General features: G+C 50.3%; 30 non-coding genes across 30 annotated transcripts; 20 read left to right on the forward strand and 10 right to left on the reverse strand.

Annotated features, from left to right (window-relative positions):
* The first annotated feature begins 460 nt into the window (after window positions 1-460).
* On the forward strand, window positions 461-532 carry trnap-ugg (transfer RNA proline (anticodon UGG)). The gene has a single exon. It is a non-coding gene; the product is annotated as a tRNA-Pro (tRNA).
* Window positions 533-790: 258 nt separating this feature from the next.
* On the forward strand, window positions 791-862 carry trnap-cgg (transfer RNA proline (anticodon CGG)). The gene has a single exon. It is a non-coding gene; the product is annotated as a tRNA-Pro (tRNA).
* A 343-nt stretch (window positions 863-1,205) lies between these two features.
* Window positions 1,206-1,278, reverse strand: trnar-ccg (transfer RNA arginine (anticodon CCG)). The gene has a single exon. It is a non-coding gene; the product is annotated as a tRNA-Arg (tRNA).
* A 159-nt stretch (window positions 1,279-1,437) lies between these two features.
* trnap-ugg (transfer RNA proline (anticodon UGG)) lies at window positions 1,438-1,509 on the forward strand. The gene has a single exon. It is a non-coding gene; the product is annotated as a tRNA-Pro (tRNA).
* Window positions 1,510-2,608: 1,099 nt separating this feature from the next.
* Window positions 2,609-2,680, forward strand: trnap-cgg (transfer RNA proline (anticodon CGG)). The gene has a single exon. It is a non-coding gene; the product is annotated as a tRNA-Pro (tRNA).
* Window positions 2,681-3,034: 354 nt separating this feature from the next.
* trnar-ccg (transfer RNA arginine (anticodon CCG)) lies at window positions 3,035-3,107 on the reverse strand. The gene has a single exon. It is a non-coding gene; the product is annotated as a tRNA-Arg (tRNA).
* A 1,329-nt stretch (window positions 3,108-4,436) lies between these two features.
* Window positions 4,437-4,506, forward strand: trnap-ggg (transfer RNA proline (anticodon GGG)). The gene has a single exon. It is a non-coding gene; the product is annotated as a tRNA-Pro (tRNA).
* A 355-nt stretch (window positions 4,507-4,861) lies between these two features.
* On the reverse strand, window positions 4,862-4,934 carry trnar-ccg (transfer RNA arginine (anticodon CCG)). The gene has a single exon. It is a non-coding gene; the product is annotated as a tRNA-Arg (tRNA).
* A 161-nt stretch (window positions 4,935-5,095) lies between these two features.
* trnap-ugg (transfer RNA proline (anticodon UGG)) lies at window positions 5,096-5,167 on the forward strand. Its single transcript has one exon. It is a non-coding gene; the product is annotated as a tRNA-Pro (tRNA).
* A 767-nt stretch (window positions 5,168-5,934) lies between these two features.
* trnap-ugg (transfer RNA proline (anticodon UGG)) lies at window positions 5,935-6,006 on the forward strand. Its single transcript has one exon. It is a non-coding gene; the product is annotated as a tRNA-Pro (tRNA).
* A 258-nt stretch (window positions 6,007-6,264) lies between these two features.
* On the forward strand, window positions 6,265-6,336 carry trnap-cgg (transfer RNA proline (anticodon CGG)). The gene has a single exon. It is a non-coding gene; the product is annotated as a tRNA-Pro (tRNA).
* A 355-nt stretch (window positions 6,337-6,691) lies between these two features.
* trnar-ccg (transfer RNA arginine (anticodon CCG)) lies at window positions 6,692-6,764 on the reverse strand. Its single transcript has one exon. It is a non-coding gene; the product is annotated as a tRNA-Arg (tRNA).
* Window positions 6,765-6,923: 159 nt separating this feature from the next.
* Window positions 6,924-6,995, forward strand: trnap-ugg (transfer RNA proline (anticodon UGG)). Its single transcript has one exon. It is a non-coding gene; the product is annotated as a tRNA-Pro (tRNA).
* Window positions 6,996-7,761: 766 nt separating this feature from the next.
* On the forward strand, window positions 7,762-7,833 carry trnap-ugg (transfer RNA proline (anticodon UGG)). Its single transcript has one exon. It is a non-coding gene; the product is annotated as a tRNA-Pro (tRNA).
* A 684-nt stretch (window positions 7,834-8,517) lies between these two features.
* Window positions 8,518-8,590, reverse strand: trnar-ccg (transfer RNA arginine (anticodon CCG)). Its single transcript has one exon. It is a non-coding gene; the product is annotated as a tRNA-Arg (tRNA).
* Window positions 8,591-8,749: 159 nt separating this feature from the next.
* On the forward strand, window positions 8,750-8,821 carry trnap-ugg (transfer RNA proline (anticodon UGG)). The gene has a single exon. It is a non-coding gene; the product is annotated as a tRNA-Pro (tRNA).
* A 1,096-nt stretch (window positions 8,822-9,917) lies between these two features.
* trnap-cgg (transfer RNA proline (anticodon CGG)) lies at window positions 9,918-9,989 on the forward strand. Its single transcript has one exon. It is a non-coding gene; the product is annotated as a tRNA-Pro (tRNA).
* A 354-nt stretch (window positions 9,990-10,343) lies between these two features.
* trnar-ccg (transfer RNA arginine (anticodon CCG)) lies at window positions 10,344-10,416 on the reverse strand. Its single transcript has one exon. It is a non-coding gene; the product is annotated as a tRNA-Arg (tRNA).
* Window positions 10,417-10,576: 160 nt separating this feature from the next.
* trnap-ugg (transfer RNA proline (anticodon UGG)) lies at window positions 10,577-10,648 on the forward strand. Its single transcript has one exon. It is a non-coding gene; the product is annotated as a tRNA-Pro (tRNA).
* Window positions 10,649-11,414: 766 nt separating this feature from the next.
* trnap-ugg (transfer RNA proline (anticodon UGG)) lies at window positions 11,415-11,486 on the forward strand. The gene has a single exon. It is a non-coding gene; the product is annotated as a tRNA-Pro (tRNA).
* A 683-nt stretch (window positions 11,487-12,169) lies between these two features.
* trnar-ccg (transfer RNA arginine (anticodon CCG)) lies at window positions 12,170-12,242 on the reverse strand. The gene has a single exon. It is a non-coding gene; the product is annotated as a tRNA-Arg (tRNA).
* A 997-nt stretch (window positions 12,243-13,239) lies between these two features.
* trnap-ugg (transfer RNA proline (anticodon UGG)) lies at window positions 13,240-13,311 on the forward strand. Its single transcript has one exon. It is a non-coding gene; the product is annotated as a tRNA-Pro (tRNA).
* A 258-nt stretch (window positions 13,312-13,569) lies between these two features.
* trnap-cgg (transfer RNA proline (anticodon CGG)) lies at window positions 13,570-13,641 on the forward strand. The gene has a single exon. It is a non-coding gene; the product is annotated as a tRNA-Pro (tRNA).
* A 355-nt stretch (window positions 13,642-13,996) lies between these two features.
* On the reverse strand, window positions 13,997-14,069 carry trnar-ccg (transfer RNA arginine (anticodon CCG)). The gene has a single exon. It is a non-coding gene; the product is annotated as a tRNA-Arg (tRNA).
* Window positions 14,070-14,228: 159 nt separating this feature from the next.
* trnap-ugg (transfer RNA proline (anticodon UGG)) lies at window positions 14,229-14,300 on the forward strand. The gene has a single exon. It is a non-coding gene; the product is annotated as a tRNA-Pro (tRNA).
* Window positions 14,301-15,063: 763 nt separating this feature from the next.
* On the forward strand, window positions 15,064-15,135 carry trnap-ugg (transfer RNA proline (anticodon UGG)). The gene has a single exon. It is a non-coding gene; the product is annotated as a tRNA-Pro (tRNA).
* Window positions 15,136-15,393: 258 nt separating this feature from the next.
* trnap-cgg (transfer RNA proline (anticodon CGG)) lies at window positions 15,394-15,465 on the forward strand. The gene has a single exon. It is a non-coding gene; the product is annotated as a tRNA-Pro (tRNA).
* Window positions 15,466-15,820: 355 nt separating this feature from the next.
* Window positions 15,821-15,893, reverse strand: trnar-ccg (transfer RNA arginine (anticodon CCG)). The gene has a single exon. It is a non-coding gene; the product is annotated as a tRNA-Arg (tRNA).
* A 1,323-nt stretch (window positions 15,894-17,216) lies between these two features.
* On the forward strand, window positions 17,217-17,288 carry trnap-cgg (transfer RNA proline (anticodon CGG)). Its single transcript has one exon. It is a non-coding gene; the product is annotated as a tRNA-Pro (tRNA).
* Window positions 17,289-17,642: 354 nt separating this feature from the next.
* trnar-ccg (transfer RNA arginine (anticodon CCG)) lies at window positions 17,643-17,715 on the reverse strand. Its single transcript has one exon. It is a non-coding gene; the product is annotated as a tRNA-Arg (tRNA).
* Between the last annotated feature and the right edge of the window lie 60 nt (window positions 17,716-17,775).

Genomic DNA, 17,775 nt, shown 5'->3' on the forward strand with positions numbered 1-17,775 from the left:
TCTCGGGCATCAGAGGCTGATGCTTCTGCCAAATCGAACTTTCTGCAGGTCTGTAGATGCCGCTGTGGGATTCAAACCATTCTATATCGCTCTTCATTGAATTAACGTGGCTCTTTTGCAGAAACGCTAAGCACATATATACTTGTTCTATGGAGTTTCTTTGAACAAATGGTCATTGACTTTTTGCAGCATCAGCTTGGAGCTAGCTCATCAAGCACGCCCTAGGTGGGAGGCTGATGCCTCATGGTTTCATAGTCAAGCCTTCGACATTTTGTGGAATTCTCTTTTAAATCAATCTTTCATGACACTTTCCCATCTGTTATGTGTGTCATCCTCTCTGCTTTCGTACGCGGAGCCTTCATAGTAGCGCAAAAGTAAGATGCGGCCTTTACCCATTAGGCCACTGGGCCTCAGCACGCAGCGCTTTGTTTAATATCAGCGTGGAAGGGCACGTGCACAAGGCTCGTTGGTCTAGGGGTATGATTCTCGCTTTGGGTGCGAGAGGTCCCGGGTTCAAATCCCGGACGAGCCCAGCGTTTTCAGAGCGAGCGGCAGGGGCAGCTGTTTGTCCTGGTTTTGAAATCCTTACTGCTGCCTGTGTTCATCTAAACTATGACATAGCCGAGATTCAGCCAGATGACAAGCGCCATTTCCTCGGACAGACCCTACTCAGAGGGGCAGCCCGCCAACAAACGCATTCTATTAGAACTAGCGCCTGCGCTTTTCTTTTAGCGGCCAGCATTCTATGACTCTACAAGTGTACACATGTAGCCTAAGCATTCAGCGGTCAGGCTCGTTGGTCTAGGGGTATGATTCTCGCTTCGGGTGCGAGAGGTCCCGGGTTCAAATCCCGGACGAGCCCTCTCGCCTTTAGTATGAGTGCCGGGGTTTTCTTGCACTTTTTTCGATTGCTGCTTTTCTTTATCAACCACTTCATACTCAGGCCATTTACTGCAACCCACGTGGTACTTGACGTCACGTTCTCCAGCGTCCTCTTGCGCACAGTGCTTTGTGTAATTTCAGCCTGAAAGGGCATATGCACGGGCAGGCCAGAATGATGCACACAGAAACCCACCACAGCTATCAGAAGTTTGTCGGTTCTATGCTAATTCAGATCTTGCGGTCATCAAGGCTATAGCATGTTGCTCTGAACAAATCATCCCGGAATTTCTCGCACAGCCAACTTAAAGGTAGCCCATCAAAGACGACCCAGGTGGGACTTGAACCCACAATCCCCAGCTCCGGAGGCTGATGCCTTATCCATTAGGCCACTGGGCCTTGTCTGGCGAGCTTGGCCTTTGATCTGTAGCATGGCTTCAAGGAGTTTCTGCCACTCAAACATCTACACTTTAGTATCTTGATGCCAGGTCACGTCCTGTCACTGAGGAGAGCTTCACTGAATTTGTGGCGCCCTCACGAAAGATCTTCCATCGACAAGGCTCGTTGGTCTAGGGGTATGATTCTCGCTTTGGGTGCGAGAGGTCCCGGGTTCAAATCCCGGACGAGCCCAGCGGTTTCAGAGTGAGCGGCAGGGGCAGCTGTTTGTCCTGGTTTTGAAATCCTTACTGCTGCCTGTGATCACCTGTTCTACTACATAGCCGAGATTCAGCCAGATGACAGCCTCATTTCCTCGGACAGACCATGCTCAGAGCGGCAGCTCCGCCCACAAACGCTTTCTATTAGAACTAGTGCCTGCCCGTTCTGTTCAAGTTCAAGGGTTTTCTGGCACTTTTTCCGATTGCTGCTTTTCTTTATCAACTACTTGACATCAGGCCATTTACTGCAACCCACGTGGTACTTGACGTCACGTTCTCGGGCATCAGAGGCTGATGCTTCGGCCAAATCGAACTTTCTGCAGGTCTGTAGATGCCGCTGTGGGATTCAAACCATTCTATATCGCTCTTCATTGAATTAACGTGGCTCTTTTGCAGAAACGCTTAAGCACATATATACTTGTCGTTCTATGGAGTTTCTTTGAACAAATGGTCATTGACTTTTCGCAGCATCAGCTTGGAGCTAGCTCATCAAGCACGCCCTAGGTGGGAGGCTGATGCCTCATGGTTTCATAGTCAAGCCTTCGACATTTTGTGGAATTCTCTTTTAAATCAATCTTTCATGACACTTTCCCATCTGTTATGTGTGTCATCCTCTCTGCTTTCGTACGCGGAGCCTTCATAGTAGCGCAAAAGTAAGATGCGGCCTTTACCCATTAGGCCACTGGGCCTCCAGCACGCAGCGCTTTGTTTAATATCAGCGTGGAAGGGCACGTGCACAAGGCTCGTTGGTCTAGGGGTATGATTCTCGCTTTGGGTGCGAGAGGTCCCGGGTTCAAATCCCGGACGAGACCAGCGATTTTTCAGAGCGAAGCGGCAGGGGCAGCTGTTTGTCCTGGTTTTGAAATCCTTACTGCTGCCTGTGTTCATCTAAACTATGACATAGCCGAGATTCAGCCAGATGACAAGCGTCATTTCTTCGGACAGACCCTACTCAGAGGGGCAGCCCGCCAACAAACGCATTCTATTAGAACTAGCGCCTGCGCCTTTCTTTTAGCGGCCAGCATTCTATGACTCTACAAGTGTACACATGTAGCCTAAGCATTCAGCGGTCAGGCTCGTTGGTCTAGGGGTATGATTCTCGCTTCGGGTGCGAGAGGTCCCGGGTTCAAATCCCGGACGAGCCCTCTCGCCTTTAGTATGAGTGCCGGGGTTTTCTTGCACTTTTTTCGATTGCTGCTTTTCTTTATCAACCACTTCATACCAGGCCATTTACTGCAACCCACGTGGTACTTGACGTCACGTTCTCCAGCGTCCTCTTGCACACAGTGCTTTGTGTAATTTCAGCCTGAAAGGGCACATGCACAGGCGGGCCAGATTGATTCACTGACAGTCTGGTGCTCGCAAAGCTGCCACAGCTATCAGAAGTTTGTCAGTTCTGTGCTAATTCAGGTCTTGCGGTCATCAAGGCTATAGCGTTGCTCTGAACAAATCATCCCGGAATTTCTCGCACAGCCAACTTAAAGGTAGCCCATCAAAGACGACCCAGGTGGGACTTGAACCCACAATCCCCAGCTCCGGAGGCTGATGCCTTATCCATTAGGCCACTGGGCCTTGTCTGGCGAGCTTGGCCTTTGATCTGTAGGATGGCTTCAAGGAGTTTCTGCCACTCAAACATCTACACTTTAGTATCTTGATGCCAGTTCACGCCCTGTCACTGAGGAGAGCTTCACTGAATTTGTGGCGCCCTCACGAAAGATCTTCCATCGACAAGGCTCGTTGGTCTAGGGGTATGATTCTCGCTTTGGGTGCGAGAGGTCTCGGGTTCAAATCCCGGACGAGCCCAGCGGTTTCAGAGTGAGCGGCAGGGGCAGCTGTTTGTCCTGGTTTTGAAATCCTTACTGCTGCCTGTGATCACCTGTTCTACTACATAGCCGAGATTCAGCCAGATGACAAGCCTCATTTCCTCGGACAGACTCATGCTCAGAGCGGCAGCCCGCCCACAAACGCTTTCTATTAGAACTAGTGCCTGCCCGTTCTGTTCAAGTTCAAGGGTTTTCTGGCACTTTTTCCGATTGCTGCTTTTCTTTATCAACTACTTGACATCAGGCCATTTACTGCAACCCACGTGGTACTTGACGTCACGTTCTCGGGCATCAGAGGCTGATGCTTCGGCCAAATCGAACTTTTCTGCAGGTCTGTAGATGCCGCTGTGGGATTCAAACCATTCTGTATCGCTCTTCATTGAATTAACGTGGCTCTTTTGCAGAAACGCTAAGCACATATATACTTGTCGTTCTATGGAGTTTCTTTGAACAAATGGTCATTGACTTTTTGCAGCATCAGCTTGGAGCTAGCTCATCAAGCACGCCCTAGGTGGGAGGCTGATGCCTCATGGTTTCATAGTCAAGCCTTCGAGCATTTTGTGGAATTCTCTTTTAAATCAATCTTTCATGACACTTTCCCATCTGTTATGTGTGTCATCCTCTCTGCTTTCGTACGCGGAGCCTTCATAGTAGCGCAAAAGTAAGATGCGGCCTTTACCCATTAGGCCACTGGGCCTCCAGCACGCAGCGCTTTGTTTAATATCAGCGTGGAAGGGCACGTGCACAAGGCTCGTTGGTCTAGGGTATGAGTCTCGCTTTGGGTGCGAGAGGTCCCGGGTTCAAATCCCGGACGAGCCCAGCGATTTCAGAGCGAGCGGCAGGGGCAGCTGTTTGTCCTGGTTTTGAAATCCTTACTGCTGCCTGTGTTCATCTAAACTATGACATAGCCGAGATTCAGCCAGATGACAAGCTGCCATTTCCTCGGACAGACCCTACTCAGAGGGGCAGCCCGCCAACAAACGCATTCTATTAGAACTAGCGCCTGCGCTTTTCTTTTAGCGGCCAGCATTCTATGACTCTACAAGTGTACACATGTAGCCTAAGCATTCAGCGGTCAGGCTCGTTGGTCTAGGGGTATGATTCTCGCCGGGTGCGAGAGGTCCCGGGTTCAAATCCCGGACGAGCCCTCTCGCCTTTAGTATGAGTGCCAGGGTTTTCTTGCACTTTTTTCGATTGCTGCTTTTCTTTATCAACCACTTCATACCAGGCCATTTACTGCAACCCACGTGGTACTTGACGTCACGTTCTCCAGCGTCCTCTTGCACACAGTGCTTTGTGTAATTTCAGCCTGAAAGGGCACATGCACAGGCGGGCCAGATTGATTCACTGACAGTCTGGTGCTCGCAAAAGCTGCCACAGCTATCAGAAGTTTGTCAGTTCTGTGCTAATTCTTGTCTTGCGGTCATCAAGGCTATAGCGTTGCTCTGAACAAATCATCCCGGAATTTCTCGCACAGCCAACTTAAAGGTAGCCCATCAAAGACGACCCAGGTGGGACTTGAACCCACAATCCCCAGCTCCGGAGGCTGATGCCTTATCCATTAGGCCACTGGGCCTTGTCTGGCGAGCTTGGCCTTTGATCTGTAGGATGGCTTCAAGGAGTTTCTGCCACTCAAACATCTACACTTTAGTATCTTTGATGCCAGTTCACGTCTCTGTCACTGAGGAGAGCTTCACTGAATTTGTGGCGCCCTCACGAAAGATCTTCCATCGACAAGGCTCGTTGGTCTAGGGGTATGATTCTCGCTTTGGGTGCGAGAGGTCCCGGGTTCAAATCCCGGACGAGCCCAGCGGTTTCAGAGTGAGCGGCAGGGGCAGCTGTTTGTCCTGGTTTTGAAATCCTTACTGCTGCCTGTGATCACCTGTTCTACTACATAGCCGAGATTCAGCCAGATGACATGCCTCATTTCCTCGGACAGACCATGCTCAGAGCGGCAGCCCGCCCACAAACGCTTTCTATTAGAACTAGTGCCTGCCCGTTCTGTTCAAGTTCAAGGGTTTTCTGGCACTTTTTCCGATTGCTGCTTTTCTTTATCAACTACTTGACATCAGGCCATTTACTGCAACCCACGTGGTACTTGACGTCACGTTCTCGGGCATCAGAGGCTGATGCTTCGGCCAAATCGAACTTTCTGCAGGTCTGTAGATGCCGCTGTGGGATTCAAACCATTCTATATCGCTCTTCATTGAATTAACGTGGGTCTTTTGCAGAAACGCTTTGCACATATATACTTGTCGTTCTATGGAGTTTCTTTTGAACAAATGGTCATTGACTTTTTGCAGCATTCAGATTGGAGCTAGCTCATCAAGCACGCCCTAGGTGGGAGGCTGATGCCTCATGGTTTCATAGTCAAGCCTTCGACATTTTGTGGAATTCTCTTTTAAATCAATCTTTCATGACACTTTCCCATCTGTTATGTGTGTCATCCTCTCTGCTTTCATACGCGGAGCCTTCATAGTAGCGCAAAAGTAAGATGCGGCCTTTACCCATTAGGCCACTGGGCCTCCAGCACGCAGCGCTTTGTTTAATATCAGCGTGGAAGGGCACGTGCACAAGGCTCGTTGGTCTAGGGGTATGATTCTCGCTTTGGGTGCGAGAGGTCCCGGGTTCAAATCCCGGACGAGCCCAGCGATTTCAGAGCGAGCGGCAGGGGCAGCTGTTTGTCCTGGTTTTGAAATCCTTACTGCTGCCTGTGTTCATCTAAACTATGACATAGCCGAGATTCAGCCAGATGACAAGCGTCATTTCCTCGGACAGACCCTACTCAGAGGGGCAGCCCGCCAACAAACGCATTCTATTAGAACTAGCGCCTGCGCCTTTCTTTTAGCGGCCAGCATTCTATGACTCTACAAGTGTACACATGTAGCCTAAGCATTCAGCGGTCAGGCTCGTTGGTCTAGGGGTATGATTCTCGCTTCGGGTGCGAGAGGTCCCGGGTTCAAATCCCGGACGAGCCCTCTCGCCTTTAGTATGAGTGCCGGGGTTTTCTTGCACTTTTTTCGATTGCTGCTTTTCTTTATCAACCACTTCATACCAGGCCATTTACTGCAACCCACGTGGTACTTGACGTCACGTTCTCCAGCGTCCTCTTGCACACAGTGCTTTGTGTAATTTCAGCCTGAAAGGGCACATGCACAGGCGGGCCAGATTGATTCACTGACAGTCTGGTGCTCGCAAAAGCTGCCACAGCTATCAGAAGTTTGTCAGTTCTGTGCTAATTCTGGTCTTGCGGTCATCAAGGCTATAGCGTTGCTCTGAACAAATCATCCCTGAATTTCTCGCACAGCCAACTTAAAGGTAGCCCATCAAAGACGACCCAGGTGGGACTTGAACCCACAATCCCCAGCTCCGGAGGCTGATGCCTTATCCATTAGGCCACTGGGCCTTGTCTGGCGAGCTTGGCCTTTGATCTGTAGGATGGCTTCAAGGAGTTTCTGCCACTCAAACATCTACACTTTAGTATCTTGATGCCAGTTCACGTCCTGTCACTGAGGAGAGCTTCACTGAATTTGTGGCGCCCTCACGAAAGATCTTCCATCGACAAGGCTCGTTGGTCTAGGGGTATGATTCTCGCTTTGGGTGCGAGAGGTCCCGGGTTCAAATCCCGGACGAGCCCAGCGGTTTCAGAGTGAGCGGCAGGGGCAGCTGTTTGTCCTGGTTTTGAAATCCTTACTGCTGCCTGTGATCACCTGTTCTACTACATAGCCGAGATTCAGCCAGATGACAAGCCTCATTTCCTCGGACAGACCATGCTCAGAGCGGCAGCCCGCCCACAAACGCTTTCTATTAGAACTAGTGCCTGCCCGTTCTGTTCAAGTTCAAGGGTTTTCTGGCACTTTTTCCGATTGCTGCTTTTCTTTATCAACTACTTGACATCAGGCCATTTACTGCAACCCACGTGGTACTTGACGTCACGTTCTCGGGCATCAGAGGCTGATGCTTCGGCCAAATCGAACTTTCTGCAGGTCTGTAGATGCCGCTGTGGGATTCAAACCATTCTATATCGCTCTTCATTGAATTAACGTGGCTCTTTTGCAGAAACGCTTAAGCACATATATACTTGTCGTTCTATGGAGTTTCTTTGAACAAATGGTCATTGACTTTTCGCAGCATCAGCTTGGAGCTAGCTCATCAAGCACGCCCTAGGTGGGAGGCTGATGCCTCATGGTTTCATAGTCAAGCCTTCGACATTTTGTGGAATTCTCTTTTAAATCAATCTTTCATGACACTTTCCCATCTGTTATGTGTGTCATCCTCTCTGCTTTCGTACGCGGAGCCTTCATAGTAGCGCAAAAGTAAGATGCGGCCTTTACCCATTAGGCCACTGGGCCTCCAGCACGCAGCGCTTTGTTTAATATCAGCGTGGAAGGGCACGTGCACAAGGCTCGTTGGTCTAGGGGTATGATTCTCGCTTTGGGTGCGAGAGGTCCCGGGTTCAAATCCCGGACGAGCCCAGCGTTTTCAGAGCGAGCGGCAGGGGCAGCTGTTTGTCCTGGTTTTGAAATCCTTACTGCTGCCTGTGTTCATCTAAACTATGACATAGCCGAGATTCAGCCAGATGACAAGCGTCATTTCCTCGGACAGACCCTACTCAGAGGGGCAGCCCGCCAACAAACGCATTCTATTAGAACTAGCGCCTGCGCTTTTCTTTTAGCGGCCAGCATTCTATGACTCTACAAGTGTACACCTGCAGCCCAACCACTCTGCGGTCAGGCACGTTGGTCTAGGGGTATGATTCTCGCTTCGGGTGCGAGAGGTCCCGGGTTCAAATCCCGGACGAGCCCTCTCGCCTTTAGTATGAGTGCCGGGGTTTCTTGCACTTTTTTCGATTGCTGCTTTTCTTTATCAACCACTTCATACCAGGCCATTTACTGCAACCCACGTGGTACTTGACGTCACGTTCTCCAGCGTCCTCTTGCACACAGTGCTTTGTGTAATTTCAGCCTGAAAGGGCACATGCACAGGCGGGCCAGATTGATTCACTGACAGTCTGGTGCTCGCAAAAGCTGCCACAGCTATCAGAAGTTTGTCAGTTCTGTGCTAATTCTGGTCTTGCGGTCATCAAGGCTATAGCGTTGCTCTGAACAAATCATCCCGGAATTTCTCGCACAGCCAACTTAAAGGTAGCCCATCAAAGACGACCCAGGTGGGACTTGAACCCACAATCCCCAGCTCCGGAGGCTGATGCCTTATCCATTAGGCCACTGGGCCTTGTCTGGCGAGCTTGGCCTTTGATCTGTAGGATGGCTTCAAGGAGTTTCTGCCACTCAAACATCTACACTTTAGTATCTTGATGCCAGTTCACGTCCTGTCACTGAGGAGAGCTTCACTGAATTTGTGGCGCCCTCACGAAAGATCTTCCATCGACAAGGCTCGTTGGTCTAGGGGTATGATTCTCGCTTTGGGTGCGAGAGGTCCCGGGTTCAAATCCCGGACGAGCCCAGCGGTTTCAGAGTGAGCGGCAGGGGCAGCTGTTTGTCCTGGTTTTGAAATCCTTACTGCTGCCTGTGATCACCTGTTCTACTACATAGCCGAGATTCAGCCAGATGACATGCCTCATTTCCTCGGACAGACCATGCTCAGAGCGGCAGCCCGCCCACAAACGCTTTCTATTAGAACTAGTGCCTGCCCGTTCTGTTCAAGTTCAAGGGTTTTCTGGCACTTTTTCCGATTGCTGCTTTTCTTTATCAACTACTTGACATCAGGCCATTTACTGCAACCCACGTGGTACTTGACGTCACGTTCTCGGGCATCAGAGGCTGATGCTTCGGCCAAATCGAACTTTCTGCAGGTCTGTAGATGCCGCTGTGGGATTCAAACCATTCTATATCGCTCTTCATTGAATTAACGTGGCTCTTTTGCAGAAACGCTAAGCACATATATACTTGTCGTTCTATGGAGTTTCTTTGAACAAATGGTCATTGACTTTTTGCAGCATCAGCTTGGAGCTAGCTCATCAAGCACGCCCTAGGTGGGAGGCTGATGCCTCATGGTTTCATAGTCAAGCCTTCGACATTTTGTGGAATTCTCTTTTAAATCAATCTTTCATGACACTTTCCCATCTGTTATGTGTGTCATCCTCTCTGCTTTCGTACGCGGAGCCTTCATAGTAGCGCAAAAGTAAGATGCGGCCTTTACCCATTAGGCCACTGGGCCTCCAGCACGCAGCGCTTTGTTTAATATCAGCGTGGAAGGGCACGTGCACAAGGCTCGTTGGTCTAGGGGTATGATTCCTCGCTTTGGGTGCGAGAGGTCCCGGGTTCAAATCCCGGACGAGCCCAGCGATTTCAGAGCGAGCGGCAGGGGCAGCTGTTTGTCCTGGTTTTGAAATCCTTACTGCTGCCTGTGTTCATCTAAACTATGACATAGCCGAGATTCAGCCAGATGACAAGCGTCATTTCCTCGGACAGACCCTACTCAGAGGGGCAGCCCGCCAACAAACGCATTCTATTAGAACTAGCGCCTGCGCCTTTCTTTTAGCGGCCAGCATTCTATGACTCTACAAGTGTACACATGTAGCCTAAGCATTCAGCGGTCAGGCTCGTTGGTCTAGGGGTATGATTCTCGCTTCGGGTGCGAGAGGTCCCGGGTTCAAATCCCGGACGAGCCCTCTCGCCTTTAGTATGAGTGCCGGGGTTTTCTTGCACTTTTTCGATTGCTGCTTTTCTTTATCAACCACTTCATACCAGGCCATTTACTGCAACCCACGTGGTACTTGACGTCACGTTCTCCAGCGTCCTCTTGCACACAGTGCTTTGTGTAATTTCAGCCTGAAAGGGCACATGCACAGGCGGGCCAGATTGATTCACTGACAGTCTGGTGCTCGCAAAAGCTGCCACAGCTATCAGAAGTTTGTCAGTTCTGTGCTAATTCAGGTCTTGCGGTCATCAAGGCTATAGCGTTGCTCTGAACAAATCATCCCGGAATTTCTCGCACAGCCAACTTAAAGGTAGCCCATTAAAGACGACCCAGGTGGGACTTGAACCCACAATCTCCAGCTCCGGAGGCTGATGCCTTATCCATTAGGCCACTGGGCCTTGTCCGGCAAGCTTTGCCTTTGATCTGTAGCATGGCTTCCAAGGAGTTTCTGCCACTCAAACATCTACACTTTAGTATCTTGATGCCAGTTCACGTCCTGTCACTGAGGAGAGCTTCACTGAATTTGTGGCGCCCTCACGAAAGATCTTCCATCGACAAGGCTCGTTGGTCTAGGGGTATGATTCTCGCTTTGGGTGCGAGAGGTCCCGGGTTCAAATCCCGGACGAGCCCAGCGGTCTTCAGAGTGAGCGGCAGGGGCAGCTGTTTGTCCTGGTTTTGAAATCCTTACTGCTGCCTGTGATCACCTGTTCTACTACATAGCCGAGATTCAGCCAGATGACATGCCTCATTTCCTCGGACAGACCATGCTCAGAGCGGCAGCCCGCCCACAAACGCTTTCTATTAGAACTAGTGCCTGCCCGTTCTGTTCAAGTTCAAGGGTTTTCTGGCACTTTTTCCGATTGCTGCTTTTCTTTATCAACTACTTGACATCAGGCCATTTACTGCAACCCACGTGGTACTTGACGTCACGTTCTCGGGCATCAGAGGCTGATGCTTCGGCCAAATCGAACTTTCTGCAGGTCTGTAGATGCCGCTGTGGGATTCAAACCATTCTATATCGCTCTTCATTGAATTAACGTGGCTCTTTTGCAGAAACGCTAAGCACATATATACTTGTCGTTCTATGGAGTTTCTTTGAACAAATGGTCATTGACTTTTTGCAGCATCAGCTTGGAGCTAGCTCATCAAGCACGCCCTAGGTGGGAGGCTGATGCCTCATGGTTTCATAGTCAAGCCTTCGACATTTTGTGGAATTCTCTTTTAAATCAATCTTTCATGACACTTTCCCATCTGTTATGTGTGTCATCCTCTCTGCTTTCGTACGCGGAGCCTTCATAGTAGCGCAAAAGTAAGATGCGGCCTTTACCCATTAGGCCACTGGGCCTCCAGCACGCAGCGCTTTGTTTAATATCAGCGTGGAAGGGCACGTGCACAAGGCTCGTTGGTCTAGGGGTATGATTCTCGCTTTGGGTGCGAGAGGTCCCGGGTTCAAATCCCGGACGAGCCCAGCGTTTTCAGAGCGAGCGGCAGGGGCAGCTGTTTGTCCTGGTTTTGAAATCCTTACTGCTGCCTGTGTTCATCTAAACTATGACATAGCCGAGATTCAGCCAGATGACAAGCGTCATTTCCTCGGACAGACCCTACTCAGAGGGGCAGCCCGCCAACAAACGCATTCTATTAGAACTAGCGCCTGCGCTTTTCTTTTAGCGGCCAGCATTCTATGACTCTACAAGTGTACACATGTAGCCTAAGCATTCAGCGGTCAGGCTCGTTGGTCTAGGGGTATGATTCTCGCTGGTGCGAGAGGTCCCGGGTTCAAATCCCGGACGAGCCCTCTCACCTTTAGTATGAGTGCCGGGGTTTTCTTGCACTTTTTTCGATTGCTGCTTTTCTTTATCAACCACTTTCATACCAGGCCATTTACTGCAACCCACGTGGTACTTGACGTCACGTTCTCCAGCGTCCTCTTGCACACAGTGCTTTGTGTAATTTCAGCCTGAAAGGGCACATGCACAGGCGGGCCAGATTGATTCACTGACAGTCTGGTGCTCGCAAAAGCTGCCACAGCTATCAGAAGTTTGTCAGTTCTGTGCTAATTCAGGTCTTGCGGTCATCAAGGCTATAGCGTTGCTCTGAACAAATCATCCCGGAATTTCTCGCACAGCCAACTTAAAGGTAGCCCATCAAAGACGACCCAGGTGGGACTTGAACCCACAATCCCCAGCTCCGGAGGCTGATGCCTTATCCATTAGGCCACTGGGCCTTGTCTGGCGAGCTTGGCCTTTGATCTGTAGCATGGCTTCAAGGAGTTTCTGCCACTCAAACATCTACACTTTAGTATCTTGATGCCAGTTCACGTCCTGTCACTGAGGAGAGCTTCACTGAATTTGTGGCGCCCTCACGAAAGATCTTCCATCGACAAGGCTCGTTGGTCTAGGGGTATGATTCTTCGCTTTGGGTGCGAGAGGTCCCGGGTTCAAATCCCGGACGAGCCCAGCGGTTTCAGAGTGAGCGGCAGGGGCAGCTGTTTGTCCTGGTTTTGAAATCCTTACTGCTGCCTGTGATCACCTGTTCTACTACATAGCCGAGATTCAGCCAGATGACAAGCCTCATTTCCTCGGACAGACCATGCTCAGAGCGGCAGCCCGCCCACAAACGCTTTCTATTAGAACTAGTGCCTGCCCGTTCTGTTCAAGTTCAAGGGTTTTCTGGCACTTTTTCCGATTGCTGCTTTTCTTTATCAACTACTTGACATCAGGCCATTTACTGCAACCCACGTGGTACTTGACGTCACGTTCTCGGGCATCAGAGGCTGATGCTTCGGCCAAATCGAACTTTCTGCAGGTCTGTAGATGCCGCTGTGGGATTCAAACCATTCTATATCGCTCTTCATTGAATTAACGTGGCTCTTTTGCAGAAACGCTAAGCACATATATACTTGTCGTTCTATGGAGTTTCTTTGAACAAATGGTCATTGACTTTTTGCAGCATCAGCTTGGAGCTAGCTCATCAAGCACGCCCTAGGTGGGAGGCTGATGCCTCATGGTTTCATAGTCAAGCCTTCGACATTTTGTGGAATTCTCTTTTAAATCAATCTTTCATGACACTTTCCCATCTGTTATGTGTGTCATCCTCTCTGCTTTCGTACGCGGAGCCTTCATAGTAGCGCAAAAGTAAGATGCGGCCTTTACCCATTAGGCCACTGGGCCTCCAGCACGCAGCGCTTTGTTTAATATCAGCGTGGAAGGGCACGTGCACAAGGCTCGTTGGTCTAGGGGTATGATTCTCGCTTTGGGTGCGAGAGGTCCCGGGTTCAAATCCCGGACGAGCCCAGCGTTTTCAGAGCGAGCGGCAGGGGCAGCTGTTTGTCCTGGTTTTGAAATCCTTACTGCTGCCTGTGTTCATCTAAACTATGACATAGCCGAGATTCAGCCAGATGACAAGCGCCATTTCTTCGGACAGACCCTACTCAGAGGGGCAGCCCGCCAACAAACGCATTCTATTAGAACTAGCGCCTGCGCCTTTCTTTTAGCGGCCAGCATTCTATGACTCTACAAGTGTACACATGTAGCCTAAGCATTCAGCGGTCAGGCTCGTTGGTCTAGGGGTATGATTCTCGCTTCGGGTGCGAGAGGTCCCGGGTTCAAATCCCGGACGAGCCCTCTCGCCTTTAGTATGAGTGCCGGGGTTTTCTTGCACTTTTTTCGATTGCTGCTTTTCTTTATCAACCACTTCATACCAGGCCATTTACTGCAACCCACGTGGTACTTGACGTCACGTTCTCCAGCGTCCTCTTGCACACAGTGCTTTGTGTAATTTCAGCCTGAAAGGGCACATGCACAGGCGGGCCAGATTGATTCACTGACAGTCTGGTGCTCGCAAAAGCTGCCACAGCTATCAGAAGTTTGTCAGTTCTGTGCTAATTCTGGTCTTGCGGTCATCAAGGCTATAGCGTTGCTCTGAACAAATCATCCCGGAATTTCTCGCACAGCCAACTTAAAGGTAGCCCATCAAAGACGACCCAGGTGGGACTTGAACCCACAATCCCCAGCTCCGGAGGCTGATGCCTTATCCATTAGGCCACTGGGCCTTGTCTGGCGAGCTTGGCCTTTGATCTGTAGGATGGCTTCAAGGAGTTTCTGCCACTCAAACATCTACACTTTAGTATCTTGATGCCAGGTCACGTCCTGTCACTGAGGAGAGCTTCACTGAATTTGTGGCGCCCTCACGAAAGATCTTCCATCGACAAGGCTCGTTGGTCTAGGGGTATGATTCTCGCTTTGGGTGCGAGAGGTCCCGGGTTCAAATCCCGGACGAGCCCAGCGGTTTCAGAGTGAGCGGCAGGGGCAGCTGTTTGTCCTGGTTTTGAAATCCTTACTGCTGCCTGTGATCACCTGTTCTACTACATAGCCGAGATTCAGCCAGATGACAAGCCTCATTTCCTCGGACAGACCATGCTCAGAGCGGCAGCCCGCCCACAAACGCTTTCTATTAGAACTAGTGCCTGCCCGTTCTGTTCAAGTTCAAGGGTTTTCTGGCACTTTTTCCGATTGCTGCTTTTCTTTATCAACTACTTGACATCAGGCCATTTACTGCAACCCACGTGGTACTTGACGTCACGTTCTCGGGCATCAGAGGCTGATGCTTGCCAAATCGAACTTTCTGCAGGTCTGTAGATGCCGCTGTGGGATTCAAACCATTCTATATCGCTCTTCATTGAATTAACGTGGCTCTTTTGCAGAAACGCTAAGCACATATATACTTGTCGTTCTATGGAGTTTCTTTGAACAAATGGTCATTGACTTTTTGCAGCATCAGCTTGGAGCTAGCTCATCAAGCACGCCCTAGGTGGGAGGCTGATGCCTCATGGTTTCATAGTCAAGCCTTCGACATTTTGTGGAATTCTCTTTTAAATCAATCTTTCATGACACTTTCCCATCTGTTATGTGTGTCATCCTCTCTGCTTTCGTACGCGGAGCCTTCATAGTAGCGCAAAAGTAAGATGCGGCCTTTACCCATTAGGCCACTGGGCCTCCAGCACGCAGCGCTTTGTTTAATATCAGCGTGGAAGGGCACGTGCACAAGGCTCGTTGGTCTAGGGGTATGATTCTCGCTTTGGGTGCGAGAGGTCCCGGGTTCAAATCCCGGACGAGCCCAGCGATTTCAGAGCGAGCGGCAGGGGCAGCTGTTTGTCCTGGTTTTGAAATCCTTACTGCTGCCTGTGTTCATCTAAACTATGACATAGCCGAGATTCAGCCAGATGACAAGCGTCATTTCCTCGGACAGACCCTACTCAGAGGGGCAGCCCGCCAACAAACGCATTCTATTAGAACTAGCGCCTGCGCTTTTCTTTTAGCGGCCAGCATTCTATGACTCTACAAGTGTACACATGTAGCCTAAGCATTCAGCGGTCAGGCTCGTTGGTCTAGGGGTATGATTCTCGCTTCGGGTGCGAGAGGTCCCGGGTTCAAATCCCGGACGAGCCCTCTCGCCTTTAGTATGAGTGCCGGGGTTTTCTTGCACTTTTTTCGATTGCTGCTTTTCTTTATCAACCACTTCATACCAGGCCATTTACTGCAACCCACGTGGTACTTGACGTCACGTTCTCCAGCGTCCTCTTGCACACAGTGCTTTGTGTAATTTCAGCCTGAAAGGGCACATGCACAGGCGGGCCAGATTGATTCACTGACAGTCTGGTGCTCGCAAAAGCTGCCACAGCTATCAGAAGTTTGTCAGTTCTGTGCTAATTCTGGTCTTGCGGTCATCAAGGCTATAGCGTTGCTCTGAACAAATCATCCCGGAATTTCTCGCACAGCCAACTTAAAGGTAGCCCATCAAAGACGACCCAGGTGGGACTTGAACCCACAATCCCCAGCTCCGGAGGCTGATGCCTTATCCATTAGGCCACTGGGCCTTGTCTGGCGAGCTTGGCCTTTGATCTGTAGGATGGCTTCAAGGAGTTTCTGCCACTCAAACATCTACACTTTAGTATCTTGATGCCAGTTCACGTCCTGTCACTGAGGAGAGCTTCACTGAATTTGTGGCGCCCTCACGAAAGATCTTCCATCGACAAGGCTCGTTGGTCTAGGGGTATGATTCTCGCTTTGGGTGCGAGAGGTCCCGGCTCAAATCCCGGACGAGCCCAGCGGTTTCAGAGTGAGCGGCAGGGGCAGCTGTTTGTCCTGGTTTTGAAATCCTTACTGCTGCCTGTGATCACCTGTTCTACTACATAGCCGAGATTCAGCCAGATGACATGCCTCATTTCCTCGGACAGACCATGCTCAGAGCGGCAGCCCGCCCACAAACGCTTTCTATTAGAACTAGTGCCTGCCCGTTCTGTTCAAGTTCAAGGGTTTTCTGGCACTTTTTCCGATTGCTGCTTTTCTTTATCAACTACTTGACATCAGGCCATTTACTGCAACCCACGTGGTACTTGACGTCACGTTCTCGGGCATCAGAGGCTGATGCTTCGCCAAATCGAACTTTCTGCAGGTCTGTAGATGCCGCTGTGGGATTCAAACCATTCTATATCGCTCTTCATTGAATTAACGTGGCTCTTTTGCAGAAACGCTAAGCACATATATACTTGTCGTTCTATGGAGTTTCTTTGAACAAATGGTCATTGACTTTTCGCAGCATCAGCTTGGAGCTAGCTCATCAAGCACGCCCTAGGTGGGAGGCTGATGCCTCATGGTTTCATAGTCAAGCCTTCGACATTTTGTGGAATTCTCTTTAAATCAATCTTCATGACACTTTCCCATCTGTTATGTGTGTCATCCTCTCTGCTTTCGTACGCGGAGCCTTCATAGTAGCGCAAAAGTAAGATGCGGCCTTTACCCATTAGGCCACTGGGCCTCCAGCACGCAGCGCTTTGTTTAATATCAGCGTGGAAGGGCACGTGCACAAGGCTCGTTGGTCTAGGGGTATGATTCTCGCTTTGGGTGCGAGAGGTCCCGGGTTCAAATCCCGGACGAGCTCCAGCGATTTCAGAGCGAGCGGCAGGGGCAGCTGTTTGTCCTGGTTTTGAAATCCTTACTGCTGCCTGTGTTCATCTAAACTATGACATAGCCGAGATTCAGCCAGATGACAAGCGTCATTTCCTCGGACAGACCCTACTCAGAGGGGCAGCCCGCCAACAAACGCATTCTATTAGAACTAGCGCCTGCGCCTTTCTTTTAGCGGCCAGCATTCTATGACTCTACAAGTGTACACATGTAGCCTAAGCATTCAGCGGTCAGGCTCGTTGGTCTAGGGGTATGATTCTCGCTTCGGGTGCGAGAGGTCCCGGGTTCAAATCCCGGACGAGCCCTCTCGCCTTTAGTATGAGTGCCGGGGTTTTCTTGCACTTTTTTCGATTGCTGCTTTTCTTTATCAACCACTTCATACCAGGCCATTTACTGCAACCCACGTGGTACTTGACGTCACGTTCTCCAGCGTCCTCTTGCACACAGTGCTTTGTGTAATTTCAGCCTGAAAGGGCACATGCACAGGCGGGCCAGATTGATTCACTGACAGTCTGGTGCTCGCAAAGCTGCCACAGCTATCAGAAGTTTGTCAGTTCTGTGCTAATTCTGGTCTTGCGGTCATCAAGGCTATAGCGTTGCTCTGAACAAATCATCCCGGAATTTCTCGCACAGCCAACTTAAAGGTAGCCCATCAAAGACGACCCAGGTGGGACTTGAACCCACAATCCCCAGCTCCGGAGGCTGATGCCTTATCCATTAGGCCACTGGGCCTTGTCTGGCGAGCTTGGCCTTTGATCTGTAGCATGGCTTCAAGGAGTTTCTGCCACTCAA

The sequence above is a fragment of the Chanodichthys erythropterus genome, unplaced genomic scaffold (genome assembly GCF_024489055.1).
Source record: "Chanodichthys erythropterus isolate Z2021 unplaced genomic scaffold, ASM2448905v1 ctg001700_np12, whole genome shotgun sequence".
Taxonomy (NCBI): domain Eukaryota; kingdom Metazoa; phylum Chordata; class Actinopteri; order Cypriniformes; family Xenocyprididae; genus Chanodichthys; species Chanodichthys erythropterus.